Raw genomic sequence first — 15,816 nt, forward strand, 5'->3', positions numbered from 1 at the left:
GCCTGAAAATTTCTTCTTTATGAAATACAAGTGCCCAATTTAAGAGTACTTCAACTGTTAATGCTCGGCTAGTGCTCTGGTGAGGGTCCAGGGTAGATTCACTCTGGGGTTGGATTGCGGGTGCCCTTCTTGTTCACTTTACCTCTTGGGTGGCCAGAGCTGATGGCTCAGGCAACCGATCAGGATTGAAAGAAGAAAAAGGAAGGAAAGGGAAAAAGAGCCCAAGGTTTCTTCTCTAGGGACTGGCTGTATTGCGGCTGAGGAGAACTTAAACTGACCACCTTTTTGCCTATGGCTGAGGCTGTAAAAGCGGCTTCTGGCTAGAAACTGCACGGGGTCGTAGAAGGAGGCTCTTTGATCTGTAGATAGGCCTCTTTATGGAGATCTCCAATAAGTTGGTGTAAACTTAGGCTTGATAGCTATAGAAGGCTGATGGCCCTGAGTCTGCTAACTTATTTGCGAATCTACAGAGAAATAAGAAGTAAGAGAGAGATAGAAAATAAACCACTCACACACATACATTCAAGAGAAGAGGATCAGGAGAAAAGGTGGATGAAGTCAGGCATCTTAACTTCAACTGAGGTTGAGCTGCTCCGTTTTTGCTCCTCAACTTTTTTCTCGATCTCTCCTTTCTCTCTCCTCGTTTATTGTAGAAGACCATACTTATACTTCTGAGAACAGGGAATTACCTCATAGTCAAAACAGTACAATTAATCACAAAACAAATGCATTCTAAAAATACAACAGGTTACATGTTTTAAATCTAAACATTTCTTATCTATGATCATGGCGAGTTCAGAATGACAAAGATTGACAGGGTCTAAGGTTAATAGGGTCAGAAACTTACAAGAGTATACAACTTATCAGTTAGGACGGACCTAACTATACATTATCCAGCTATCTCTTAGTTTGTTATGAGCGCAGGACAATAATTTTGTCTGTCTTTCATTCTAAGAAACAGAGTAAATTCAGACATCTCTAGGTAACTTCATTCCACGTAGGTTCACATGGAGTTTAAACAAAGTTGGCTATATTTATGGGGAAAATACCAGGATTCGTGGTGCCATCTGCGGTGGAAGCTTATCTGAAGCCACAAATCTGCTGGTAGGCTATCCTAGTGAGGCATCTGGAGGTCCACAAAGGTATTTATTGCAGCCAAAAACTAACTTTAACTTTTAAAACTATTTGAGCCAAATCAGGAATTCCATAATGAGGGATTAATTCATCTGGATAACAAAAAGTACATCTTCAATAAGAACCTCTAGGAAGTTTGCTCAATCAGAGCTGGTCAGTACCCAGAAAATAACAATTCACACCAATGCCAGATGTATTTACTTTTGGTTTTTCGAGACAGGGTTTCTCTGTGTAATCTTGGCTATCCTGGACTCGCTTTGTAGACCGGGCTGGCCATGAATGTAGTCCTGGCTGTCCTGGACTTGCTTTGTAGACCAAGCTGGCCTTAGACTCACAGTGATTCACCTGCCTCTGCCTCCCTGGGTGTTGGGATTAAAGGCATGCACCACCATGCCCAGCTCTAATGCCAGATGTCAGAGAGATGCAGCAGTGCATAATTGACAGGGTAGTCAGAGGTTGGAAGCAATTCTGGGGCACATCACGATACAGACCTTGCAAATATCGGATCACCTCCGATATCTCACGCCTCCTGGACTTTCCCAAATCAATGGCTCCTGGCAGCATGTTAGAGGCTGGAAGCAGTTTCAGGGTACATCATGGTATAAGACCTTGCAAACACCAGATCACCTCCTAGACAGCCCACATGCCTAGTGAGCCCCCTCAACAGGGCGGCTCTTAGCACTCAACCATGAGATTAACCCCAAACAAATGATCTTTCTCACCTTTGAGGACCCACTGGTCTTCACAGCTGTGGCTTCACATCACTTTGTATAGAACTAAGACCCACTGGCTGTCCAGGGCAAGCCAGAGCTCTAAGCTGTATCTTGACTACCTTCTGCTGCCCCTTCTTCTATGTACTCCTCACTACTGCAGTAGGGTCATCTGCATCACCCAGCAAGTAACATTTGGACTTGTATTCACTGTGGCTTTTTCTATTATTTATTTTGGGGGTATGGGATGGGGAATATTACTAAAATCATAGCCTTCAAGTTTCTAAAAGCAGCAATAACACTGAAGTGTTTGCTGGTTATCAATCACCTGTCATCTTCATCTGTTCTTTTATTCAACTTATCTGTGGAATTTGGTGGTTGGATCTGTTTTGACAGTGTGGCACACTCTGAACCTGACCACCTACCTCATCGCGTGAATGAGAATTCCGAGGAGGAAGCTATGTGTACAAAGTCTGACTGACCAATTAGAACTGTGTTGGCTCTGTTTCTTAACGATTAAACTTTATTATACAACCCAACTATCTTACACAAGAGGGAGAAAAAGGTTAAAGGGAAACAAAAGTGAACCTTCCGCTATCTGTTCCATGGGATGGGTCACTAGGTTTCTCTGACCTGCGCGCTGGTCCGGCCTGTTCATTGATCCTTTTGCCAATCCATGAGCACTTGAGCTGCTCCCTCCAAACCTGCTCCCTCCTCTTGTCCTCTCTGCCTGTCTCTCAGGTGCAAGGGTCTCCTCCCATCGAGGGTCGATTAGACGATTAGAAACACAATAATCCGAGTGGAGTCCCCAGGTCTGCTTCCTGAATTCCAAGCCCAGGATGGCTCCACCCTACCTCACGGTTAATCTCGGGGAGTATCAAAATCCAAGGGCAAAGCCCACCAAGACTGCTTTCACCTGTGACAAAGCTTACAATCCTTCCCACAGAACTGTAGTTATGTGAAGATGTTGGACTACCCACAGCCGAATAACAATTGTATCTTGGGCTATTTTTAGCCCCTACTAGCCATTCCTTGCCCACCTCTTTTGTTGGCCCAATGTCCTATGACTAATGAATACCTTTAGGAATGTGTTCATTAGAACACAAGCTTCTACCAGGCCCAATGTTAAGGTTTCCACCTGAAAGCATCTGTGGCCAATAGCTTGAGTTTTCTATGCATTGCCATAACCCACTTTTCTAACATCTAACTGAATAGCACTTACTATACTGAATATACAGTATATACTATACTGAATAGCAGTATACTATAAATACTACTGCTTCCACATTGGAATGTGGAATTTGGAACGACCCAAATCCATGTTTCAGGGCAATAGTCTCTTGTATTTGGCTCCAGAATAGTCTTATTCACCTTAAGGTGAGAGAGGTTCCTGTGTTGAAAAATTATCATAGTCAACAAGGATCAATCAATTGCTTTTTACTATGTCCTGGGATACCTAGGAGCCCTGTCCCTGAAGAGATCCCACTATAACTTTCCTGACAATTCAAAGAAGCCAAGCTCCTGATATTCAGCATGCAGGTTTTTTAGTGTCTGGGCCACCTTCCTATCTGTTCACCATGGCACCAAGGGCAAGGGCAAGATGGCTGTGGAGAGTGCTCATCCTCCAGAGCAGGACTAGTAGGATAAATCTTTGGTCCAAAGTGTTACATTATTCTTATGACCAAAACTCTTTCAAGACTTAAGGAATAGAAGATAGTCTAGAAGAATTGAGTATTTTCTGGTTGGAAGCTGGAAATTCAGAGACTAACCTAAGAAAGGCTTCCAGGAGAGAAAGACTGGCAGCTCATAACCTCCCTAAGCTTCATGCAGCCAAGGAAACATGTTCTAAAGAGGTCCTGTGAGTTATGTGAACTCTGTACAACAGTCTCTGTGTAATTCACTGTCAAGTATCACAGGGATCCGGAAATTTCAGTGTCTACCTTCTAGACTTACACCCATTTTTGTTACAGGATCACCTTTCAACCAATATACCACAACACTAAGAACAAGATCATGGATGTCTTTTATAGTTCAGGGGCTATAGAGATGGCTCAGGGGATAAAAAGTACTGGTTTGGTTCTCAGTATGTACATGGTAGTCACACGATCTATAACTCCAGTTCCAGGGGATTCAAGACCCTCTTTGACCTCTTGAGGCACCAGGCATTCACATGGTACACAAGCACACATAATCACAATGCAAACATTCATACACATAAAAATTTTAAAAATGAGATTTATACTTAGGAGAGAATTAAAACAACAATAACAATCCATAAGTAAAGCTAGTTTATTGTACCGACAGCCCAGCATAAATGTACATAAACCCAATCTCTGAGGTGTTTGGAAGACCTGTTGGCTGAGTCAGAACATCATGCCTTCCAGTCCATCCTCCATGAACTTCTTATAAAGTGCCATAAACTTGGCCACAAATGCTTCCGAATGGTAAATGGCTTTGCTGCCCAGCTGTAGTCGATGCTCATAATAGGCTGCCATCTGTGCCACTTCCCCTTTCAGCTGCCCATCACAGTTATGTAAGAGTTCTGAAAGTAGGCCCTACAGGAAGTGAGGGTGGCATAAAGCACAATCATGAGGAAAATAGCCAAACATGCTTATGCCTCTCACTTACAAAAGGTAAAGCTTTAATATAGTTTTTATATGTATATGCAGGTGAATATATACAAGCATATGTATATATGTATAAGAGAAAGATGTTAACTTCATTTGTGTGAATCAAAGCCAAAAAACCTAAAACCAACATGTGTAACAAAACCTGGTACTTATTCAAGGTCTTCCATTGTCAAACACAGAAAGCCCCTTGCCACAGCATGAGGTTTTGGCTTTACTGATAATGCAAAATAAAGTACATATGCAGCAGAAACTGTATATTAATACAAGTGACAGTATGCAGACTGAGCAGGTTGTACATATGTATTTAAGAATATATATACATATATAAATTATAAATGCACACATACTCTTTTTCCATACTAGAAATATGTACTATAATATTCTCTTGAGACCCTGGTGCCAAGCAGGGAGCAATGCCAGTACCACATAATCCTGATGGCAACAGTCAATACCCTACAGCATATCATCACTAACCTGTGCTGCTGATGGGCAAGTAAGTGGTGCTAAGAGACCAAGTCTCACTGTTACCCAGGTTGATGTGCTCAAAATATCCTTATACTTCATTCCAGTGGCTGGAGCTAGAGGTGTGGCCACAGTATCTGGCTATGCCATTCTGAGACATAACATGTTCAACTTATAACGTGTTTACCAGGAAGAAACCTAACATAACTTGAGAGCAGCTATACGCAGTTGCATAGGAGTGCAAGGATCTAAGCACAAAGGTAGTTACTGCCACATTCATTATAAAAATAATAATAATCTATAGACAATCCAAATTTTCACCAATAAAGCGCATCTTCAAGAAATTGACATGGTCATACAATGAGGTATCATTTATCCTATACTGTTGAATGAAAACTCAATAGAATGAACAGACTATACACTAGTAACACCCATGCATGCACGCACACACAGCACTTGTTACTAGGTGAAAAGAACAGAAATCTATTCACAGAATTAACTCCTGTATGTAAGAGAGCACATTTTTCTCTGCCTTTTCAGTATCATTTAATTTTGTTCACATTACTGTGCAATTTTGACAGAAACAAACAAAATCCCACAAATGCCCCAATATCCAAAATCAGTAAACTTAGCCAAGTGGCCAGTAGGCCAATCCTATAAGGCCTAGACTGTACCTGTCTTCAGTCTCAATCCTCCACGTGTCAGCTGAGGAGGGCCTTTCCCTGAGCAGCTGTCCATGCTGTGCATAGCTCACTTCCATTATTATTATCCCCCTTTCCTTCCTCTAAAGACTCACAACACTCTGAAATCTTCTTCACTTGTCCCCCTTATCACTCTCTATCACATACTGTCACACTGGGGTCCTCCCTTCCTTCTTCAGTGCTCCCCTAATGCACAGGATTACTGTCACACTGGGGTCCTCCCTTCCTTCTTCAGTGCTCCCCTAATGCACAGGATTACTGAAATGCTAGCAATAATGATATATCTCAGCATTTCAAAAGTTTTGTGATCATGCAGCCAGTGTCCAGCTTACAGTTATAAAAGTTCAGGACGTAAAACAGGGCTACTTACCTTCAATCTTATCTCAGGAGGAATACAATGAGTTAGAAGCTCATAGAGGCTCCCACGGACTTCAAGGAGCCTATATAAAACAAAGAAATTGCTACTTTGTGATAAAAAGTAAGAAGCAATTTTAACACACCAGCCAGTACAGGTCCATTTTCTTACTTGCTATATCACCTTGATGGCTTGTGCTGTATGAAGGAGAGACAGCCCAAGCCCCACCTACTTTAGTTTGTCTTTTCAGACAGTCTCATTCTGTGGCCCAAGTGGCCTGGACCTCACTGTGTAGCTCATGCTGGCTTTGAATCAGGAGCAATCTTCCACCCTCAGCCTCCTAGGATACACCACCATGGTCATGGACCAACTCATTTTTTAAAATGGTTTTTTTTTTCATACCTTTTTAACAATAAGTATTTATAATAAGGGCTATTATATCACTCACAAGACTACTAGAGAGAAATCAAGATTCCAGGGCCTGACAAGTTTGGTGAATAATCTGTGTCTTGTACAAACCTGAGGACCTGAGTTTGATCCCTTAGAACCCATGGTGGAGGGAGACAATGGACTCCCGGAAGTCATTCTCTGACCTCCAGATACTGACACAGTCATGGCTGTATACACACATATTCAGAGAGAGAGATAATAACTTTAAGAAGAAAAACAACCTTGAAATGTAAAGCTCATTCACATCAGGACCTGAAGACACTCACTTTACTGATATACCAAGCGCTATGTTAATGCATCTTCTGTACACACAACTGAATTGTACGCCTTAAGTATCCAGAGTGGCTGTGAAGACTAGACAGCCACCGTCAATCACCCAAGTGATGAGGGGATATGAGCAAAAAGTATATAAACAACACAGCAGGGACACAAGCTGCCTAGTATAGAAGGGATAGGCCAGAGCTCCCAGGGAAGCATAGCCAAGCTAAGCCAACACGGGGGCCAAACCTGTGAACCCTTAACTCAAGCCTTCCTGACGACACTTTCAGGAGTGGGTGAAGGAAATGCGCACATTGCATGTCAGAACAAGAATAAACAACAATATTCCCCCAAGGTTCTGACCAAAAGTGAAAACAACTACCCACGGTTCTCAGTAAGCTACTGCCGATTCCACTCCATGTCAATCAAGATAGGGATTTAAAAGTTTTCTTAAAAGTAGACATTCAAGCTCCTTTCCATCCCACAGGCAGAGTATAGTACAGGAGTACCCAGGATGCCTCACTGCCCGGCTCCACTGCACAGGAGTACCCAGGATGCCTCACTGCCCGGCTCCACTGCACAGGAGTACCCAGGATGCCTCACTGCCCGGCTCCACTGCACAGGAGTACCCAGGATGCCTCACTGCCCGGCTCCACTGCACAGGAGTACCCAGGATGCCTCACTGCCCGGCTCCACTGCACAGGAGTACCCAGGATGCCTCACTGCCCGGCTCCACTGCACAGGAGTACCCAGGATGCCTCACTGCCCGGCTCCACTGCACAGGAGTACCCAGGATGCCTCACTGCCCGGCTCCACTGCACAGGAGTACCCAGGATGCCTCACTGCCCGGCTCCACTGCACAGGAGTACCCAGGATGCCTCACTGCCCGGCTCCACTGCACAGGAGTACCCAGGATGACTCCCCCAGAGGGACCAGGATTCTCATGTCATCTCCTTCCTTGATGCTCACATTTCCCCCTATAACTAAGTAAATCAGCTTGAGGTAGAAGATACTAAATACTTCCGGAGACGTCACATAGCTTGGTGATTGCTCATCTGTTAAGAGTAAAAGACTAGTGAAAGAGAGCATGTTCTGCATTTGCATTCACCATTAAACACATCACTATCACTCCGCACCTACTAATGGCTGGCCTACGGTTCTATCTGTAGCTGCCCTTCAATGACCAATAAGTATCACTGTATTTCAGAAAGCAAAACTGGAGCAAGCATTTCTGAAAAGCTTAACCTGACTTACATCTTCGATACTGGGAGCAGGCTCACGAACTGCCAGGCACCTACTGCAGATCGGGGGTATCATCTTGGACGTAGAATTACAGCACAAGATCAGCCTGCAGGTGGACATGTACTTCTCCATGGTTCTGCGCAAGGCATGCTGAGCATCCTTTGTGAGTTTATCCACTTCTGTCAATAATACCACTGAGTCAAAAAGAAAGTAACCAGCTTCACAATAAGGCTTGAAAGACAAGGCCTTAATCCTAAATAGATGACTGATAGTCCACTTTACCTTTGAAAGGGACAAAATTAGATTTAGAAGAGTATTTTTTAATTTTTTATAATAAAAAAGACTAAGAAACATTGGTCACAGTGAAGTTAAATTAGGAATGTCACTACAGGGTCACAGTGAAGTTAAATTAGGAATGTCACTACAGCCGTTACCACTGGTAACAAAGTTGCAAGACCTGAATGTGCTGCACTGCACTGTAAATTCTAAAAAAATTCACTAAGACTTTGCAAATCTCCATTACAAGAGTCATAACCATTGGGTGTAGCCAACAGGAGGATTTGGATGCAACCTAGGACAGGTCAGTCTTAAGTGGCTCAGGAACAATGCATAGGCAGCGGATAAATCTAACTTGCAAAAACAAACTGCTTCCAAAGGATAGCAGTGGCAACAGGTTCCACTTAAACGAGCTCACAGTCACAGCCGCCTCAGCATTTAAGTCATACTACAGCCACATTGAAGCTGATAGGAACGAACAGTGTCAACGAAGCGGCATCGTGCTCAAATGGGAGAGAAAGGAGGGATCCACAACACTTGCCCCAGCTGTTAGGATGTGACACCCCAAAGTACCCACAGGACACACTAAGAATCACAGCCAATAGCAAAGCAGAAGTTGTAAGCGGGAGGAGCAGGTTGCACAGGGCCCAACCTGCAGATGGGAACACAGGACCCGACACAGTAAAGCCTGGGCAAGTGGTTGGTTCTGAAAATGCTACAATGACGCTCCACACAGAGCCTGGCAATGGAAGTGGCTGAACAGAGCAACAATGAGACAAGAACAAGGATGCAGAGTGGCAGGAAAAACAAAGAGGTAGAGACCGCAGCACAGGGTTATGTGCTTCACTGCTTTCTGAAAATAAAATATGGGGCCCACCTGAGACCCAATCCCTCTCTGGCCTCCTACTTTCAAACACTACAAGAAAGCCTTTTTTTTTTTTAATTTAAATTCACATTTATTTTTTGTAAAAATGGTCAACAGAAAAGAACCAATTGAATTCAAAGTACCCAGAAAACCATTATTTTCATATAGCCATAAACTTAATGGAAAACTTTGGAAGTACAAGTACCTGAGTTCAGGCCCAGTGCCCACGTACAGAGCTGGGGAAGCAGGGACAGGGGTATCCCAGGAACTCACAGCCCTGTCAGCAGAGCCAAAAATCAGTGAGCTCCAGACTCAGCGAGACCTCACCTCAAACATAAGGTGAAGAATGAGCTAGGAAGACAGGAAGTGTCAACTGCCGCCATGCACGTGCACTTGCACACATGTGCATTGTACATCATCACATCACGGCCCCACACACCACAAACATGTATACACAAAAGAAATGGGCTAAGAATAACTATAAATAATTCAAATAATAAATACATAACAGAAGAAAATATAAAAACAAAAATGCTATTTTCTCCAAAATGACAAAGGTAAAAAATAATAACATGGAGATTAGATAAATGTTTTGGAGAAATACAAATGTATACTGTCCCCCAGAAGAAGAATTTGACATCAAATGCTGCCATTTTGTCATCAGAAATTCTTATATGTAAGAATAACCTGTATATAAAAAATACTGGCAGGCAAAAGTCACTGTCAATAGTGGCTGTCTAGGAAATGCAATTGCAGCTAGTTTTATTTTCTTTGTTCACAATTGACAACAGGAAACTTTGGTCATAGAGTGTTATTTTGAAATGGCATTTCTTTTTATTTTAAATGAGGTGGGCTCCCATTACCTTGCTCTGAAATGTCAAACAGGCACCACAGACAGAAGACTGAATACCATAAGACTAAACACCATAAGCAGAAACCAGGGCTCACATTCATTTTTCTTTTCTTTTGAGACAGATCTCTCTATGCAGCCCTGGCTATCCTGCAGCTAGGTCACTCTGTAAACGAGGCTGGCCTTGAACTCCTTTGCCTCCCTAGTGCTGTAATTAAGGACATACACATGGATGCCCAGCATGTATTCATTTCTAGCTCTAATAAGAAAAGAGCCCTGTCACTCCACAGCTTCACAGAAAGTCTCCTCACCACCTACCTTTGAAGTCTCTTTGTGAGCTTGTTTCAAGCTGTTGTGACTGTGCCACTGTATTCAGCATCTCCTGAATAACCACCCGGTCACTGTTCCCTGCATCACTACACAACAGCAGAATGTTGGTTATATGGATGCAAATACTCACCAAGTAAAATATACCCTCATTCTTAATCTGTTATTACATGAGAAATGCCAGAAGTTTGCCTTCTTTTGCTTTGTTTTGGGAGACATGTTGACATCAGCCTCCAGAATTTACCATCACGCTTGGCTACAATTGAAGGCCTTGTGGTGACATCTTTTTTGCTGTTGTTGAAACTAGTAATATCTAATTATACTCATAAACCTTTAAAATTGAGATGTTTTAGGCTCATTAACAAGTTTAAAATGTATTACTACTAAAAATATTCTGTGTGCTCTCACAGTAGTTTATTATTACTTGAACAACAAAACTAACAGTTTAACAAATATCTTGATAGACTACTCAGTACAGAAAGTGAAGACCTAATTACATCCTACTTGTCAATTACTTTGTTACCCACACAGCCCTTAAGGTTTCCTCCGCTTGCCACAGCTGGATCATAACAGCTGGACGCTGGCAACCATTTTCCCAGCCAAGAAGTTAGAATAATTCCCAAGTTGCCTATAGAGCAAACATGTTTAGTTTTATAATTTGATCTATTCGCAATCTTTCCCTTGATGAACCCTCTCAGGGTTACTCTGAGGTTCATATACAGCACACAAGGGTCCTGCCGCCAAATCCACATATGCAAGATCTTTCAACTCCTCCTTCCGCGCTCTCCACTACACCCCTTCCTTTACACAAGCACTCACCTCAGCAACATGGTCCATGGTGGCCCCTGCCCTAAGGGCCTCTGATCTGTACTCCTCCAAGAATGCCTAGGCCACACAAAACCCTGACCATTTTCCCAGCTCTGATCTGCAACGTTCGTCCCCGGTGTGCACCCGTCCCCAGCAGGACATCCCAGCAATGCTTGGTGGCCATCACACCACTCTAACTGGGACACTGAAACACAAACTAGTGCAGCCTGCAGTCATGCTCATTCCAAACAGGATCAACATTTTAGACAGCTTTGCGCATGCTCATCAGCACCGAATAAATCAAGATCACTAACAGAATTCATGCAAGAATTATGGGAAAAGAGTAAGCTCTGTTGATGGCATAGACTTGAATGCGCTAAGAGCACAGTAGGCCAAGCACCAGGCTATGTCAAGCAAGCTGCTTTACTTTAATCTGCTTATATCCTGTGCTTCTACATGAACAATATTATTAAAAAATAAAACTATAATCTGGAGGACAGAGACTGCAAAACTTCTTTTCTGCTAACATTGTTAATTTCTAGCTACTTTTATAAAAAATATTTAGTAGGAATTTACCTGGGATTAACTTCAAGGTGGTAGTTACTGGCAATGGTGCTGATTTCAATTTTTTTTTAGATGGAGTCTGTGAATGAAACAAGAATCTCCTCAACTTTACTGATCGGCTGTCTTCCCTTTTTTATGTATCAGCAAATCACCACTGTCAACTATCTGCAGTCTTCCATATTAACAGAGAAATAAAGAAAAAATACATTAATAGGATCAGTGTTTCATGGAAAAAAATATAAAAAGAGGGAATTTCACACATACCTATTTTGCTTTTCCTACTATGTCTTTGCAATCCTTTTCGGAAAACTGCTGGAGGCCATGACTGTATATCAACTCATAACATGCACAGTCTACAGCTAATTACCCATATGGATTTTCACTCTGTTGACACTCTGTATATCTGTGTCCCCTGACTACAGCCCCATCAGCTGAGCAAGAATCTAACATGTCTGGCTATTCAGTTTCACTGACTGGATTCTGATCTTGCTGTTTTCTAATACAGAACAGACTCACACTGCTGGGCCACTCCAAAGCTCCAGTTACTCGTCACTGGCCACTCACACTGCACTGTGATTACTTGTTGGTTTTGACCAAGTTATCTTCCTGCTGTTTAATAGAATACTTTATGCCAATCACTCTCTGCTAATTCAGCTTATCCCCTGTCTTACAGACGTAAAGCCACATGCACTAAACAGCCACATCTTTTCTGTAGTTTCCATGTTCTCCATGGCTTCCCTGCCCATGGGGAGCTCACAGAGTCTAAGACATGTCATTCTAAGACAGTATTTCATCATAAGTCTTTATATCATAGCTGTATGACACAGCATTCATCTTTACTTTCCTCCAGTAGATGACCAGCTATGCTGCCTCATTCTTTCCACTAATTTGAAATACACCCTGCATGTTTGTGGGCTATTTGCTTTCACAGGTCAAATTATTACCTTACTGTTTTACAGTCAAACTCTGATTTGCCATCTTGTAAAAGAAGTCCCATGTCAGTTTGAATGTACCATGTCCCTACAGACTTAAGTGCTCAGATGGTGCTGTGTTTGGGATGTTCTGGAAATGTTAGGGAGTAGGGCCTGCCTACAAGAGGTAGACTGTGGTACTGGAGTGGATCGTTGGGCATAAATGTGCCTGGTTCCTTCCTGCCTCTAGCTCTGCTACCCCTCCACTGACAAAGGAAGTTCCTCCTTCATACACATACACCCCACCCATATAACTTTTCTGCTGCACGATGGACTTAAAGACACAGTCCACTGATCACAGACTAAACCTTCTGAAATTACTTCAAACTCAGGACTCAAGTTGGTGAAGTGTATTTTATCAGAAAACTTGCTATTTCTATTTCTCAAAATCAATATATCTCAATAGTCTGTCTGTCTGTCTCTCTCCCTCCCCCCTCTCTCTCCCTTCAAATAAATCCACCCTCCCTTAAGCTAGTTTGTGGTACATAATCTGATTCCACAGATGAGATAAGGGAACAAATACACTTTAAGTATCTTATTTACAACTTTAACTCATTTCAGAAATGTATTCTCCATAGGGAATTTAGGATGGCATCATACAGTTTTTAAACATTGGGAATTTAACTGAAATTTATATTGTAATATGAGGGAAAATAACTTTTAAATAATAAGTCTCCCAAATGAGAAGATACTTCGTGTTTCTATTTGCTCATCTCTTTTGTCTTGTAAGACAAGGTTTCTCTGAGATAACTCAACATTACCCTCTTGAAGATTCTATTAAGAGCATTCCATTCACACTAAGCACTTTTCCTTTTTCAATACACAATACCATAAGACACTCTATTAGAGGCAGGGGGACTTTAAAAAGGTGTGGCATATTCTCTTAGTAACTTCAAAACAAATACAACTTACCAAAGTAAAAGATAAACAAGTATAATCAAGGCAAGTTATAAACTACTATTTGTAATGAACTGCCAAGTTTGCTGAGCTGAGGAGCACTTAAGAGAAGGGCATGTCAGAGACGGCGGGTGTGTGTGTGTGTGTCTGAGTAGAATGCACCTGCTATGCATGCATGATGACTTGAGTTCAAATCCCCAGACGCTACATAAAAGCTATAAGCGCTAGTGAAAATCCCAGGGTACCTTCACAGGGAGGTGGGAGGCAGAGACAGGAGATTCTGGGTCAGCCACCCTGCTGCAGGAGATGGCAAAGAAGCTTTCTTAAACAAAATGGAAAAGAGAGAATTCACAGCCGTTATCCTACTCATCACATACACACATGGTACGCGAGTGTTCATGAGCTCTCGAGTGTGCACACACCCACACACTCATGCATACACACACGCACACACACACACACACACACACACACATTCTTAAGTCACACACTAGGCAGCCTTGGTGGGGGTGAGGTATGTACATGACCAGGACTGAAAATCCCTGCCAGAAACATCTGCCAAGCCTCGACATGAGATGCTTACTGTGATACTTTGATGCTCAATTCTCAATTTTTCCACCCCAACACCATACAGTTCTCGTAGAATACACATAATTCTCGTCTTTTTTCCAGCACCTGACGGTCCATAGACTAAGAGGTGAGAAAAGTCTCCACACTGCACCTAAGAAAAAAAAGAACAACACATTTTACCCTAGTCAAACTGAGGTGACACAGGGTTAAACAAATTACTTTTAAAGTACCAAAGCATTTTGTTTACCATCCAACTCCAATAGAAAATTTGCCAAACTCTGGAATGTTTACTATTTTCTGGGCATTAATTTAACCCAACTTACATGCACAACACAGAGCATGCAAGGCCCAACACTATATGCTTAAACATAGGAACTCCCTATCAATCTCTGTAACTGCAATAGATGCTCCTCCTACCCGGGTCCCCCAAAATGGTCCTCTTCCTAAGAAGTAGGTGCACCAATTTCCTTGCAAGGACACTTGGGAAGCACAAGAGAACTTCACCTAAGGCCAGGAATGCAAAGCTATGGAAATGGCAGCAGTAAGAGAGTGCTATCAAACTAAAGAGCAATATAGGCACGGGGGCTTGATTGGTTAAGAAGACAGTGTTTAAAAGCTGGCTTACTAACAGGTAGGAATAGTATTTTAAAGCCTGCTCTAAAAATATAGCCCCAACTCTGTACGAGTAGCCACAGAAATCCAGTAAAAGATGCATCCATCCTGCCGCTAGGAAAATTAACGTTACTGTAAGAAAAACTGGTATGCATATAAACGAAGTATAATGCTCTACTTTAAATTATTTGCATGGATTAAAAACAAAAACATATCCTCCACTTCACTCTCGATTCTTCAAAAAAAAAAAAAACCTCATATATTGAGAGGATTGAGGCATTTGTTCAAATTTCTCCTCTTTGGAAAGCACTTCGCTATGATTATGAAGAGTTTAGTTACTAGCAACAGAGTCCAGAGCACAGTCTCCTCCATCACGGCCCGCGGCTGTAACACACTCGCCCCGCCCCTGCGCCGACTCCTACAGCCCGGGCCAGCTCAGTGGGCGCCATTATAACGCCCTCTCTCAGGTCGCCACGCCAGGCTTACGGGAACCCCGCAACACACACTCTGCACTCTGGGGACTCCCTCACCAGCACTGGGGGCCCCCGTCTCACTCCCTTCCCCTCTGCTTTGCGGGAAGCTGCTGAGCGTGGCGGCCGCCTCCCTCCCGCTCTGCTCACCAGGTTGCGCCCCTGTGCTGCCTGCTCCTTGTGATAGTCCAGCCGGGTGAGGGAGCTCGGCCGGTATTTATCCACCCAGAGGCTCATGGCCGCTTCCGAGTCCCAACGGTGAGACCGCCTTAGCCAGCGGCCAGTTTTCCCGCGGGCGCCAACCCGTAAAACGTCACGTCCTGCAGCGCTCGACTTCCGGACAGGGACTTTACGGATTCCGAATGGGACCTGAAATGGTCCCCCCTCCCCCCCCCTCCACCCGCGTAGCGCGTAGTTTCTGCTACTATGATACCAGCAGTCGCTGAGTTCTTGCTGCAGTCCTGTCTCTTTATCCTCACGCTTTAGAAAATATCAGACGGAGTTAAAGACGCAGGGCATCCAATCTGAGTGCTTAGAAGAGGGAAGTTTCCTCTATTTCTTTCCTCCATTTATAACTTCATCCAAATTTGTGCTACAGAAATTCATCTGTATTTGCAGAGCTGGGGTTTTTTTGTTTGGTTGGTTGGTTTTTGTTTTGGTTTGGT

General features: G+C 43.0%; 1 long non-coding RNA gene and 1 pseudogene across 2 annotated transcripts; both read right to left on the reverse strand.

The window, feature by feature from the left end:
* Positions 1–4,117: 4,117 nt before the first annotated feature.
* Positions 4,118–7,617, reverse strand: LOC311602164. The gene is made up of 2 exons (XR_014780694.1): positions 6,008–7,617; positions 4,118–4,399 (listed from the first exon to the last, which is right to left on the reverse strand). It is a non-coding gene; the product is annotated as an uncharacterized lncRNA (long non-coding RNA).
* An 11-nt stretch (positions 7,618–7,628) lies between these two features.
* On the reverse strand, positions 7,629–15,466 carry LOC311602159 (replication factor C subunit 3-like; annotated as a pseudogene). Its single transcript, XR_014783620.1, has 5 exons — positions 15,302–15,466; positions 14,083–14,220; positions 11,644–11,710; positions 10,252–10,349; positions 7,629–8,136 (listed from the first exon to the last, which is right to left on the reverse strand). The product of XR_014783620.1 is annotated as a replication factor C subunit 3-like (transcript).
* Positions 15,467–15,816: the final 350 nt, after the last annotated feature.

The sequence above is a fragment of the Acomys minous genome (genome assembly GCF_964271855.1).
Source record: "Acomys minous genome assembly, chromosome: 1".
Lineage (NCBI taxonomy): Eukaryota > Metazoa > Chordata > Mammalia > Rodentia > Muridae > Acomys > Acomys minous.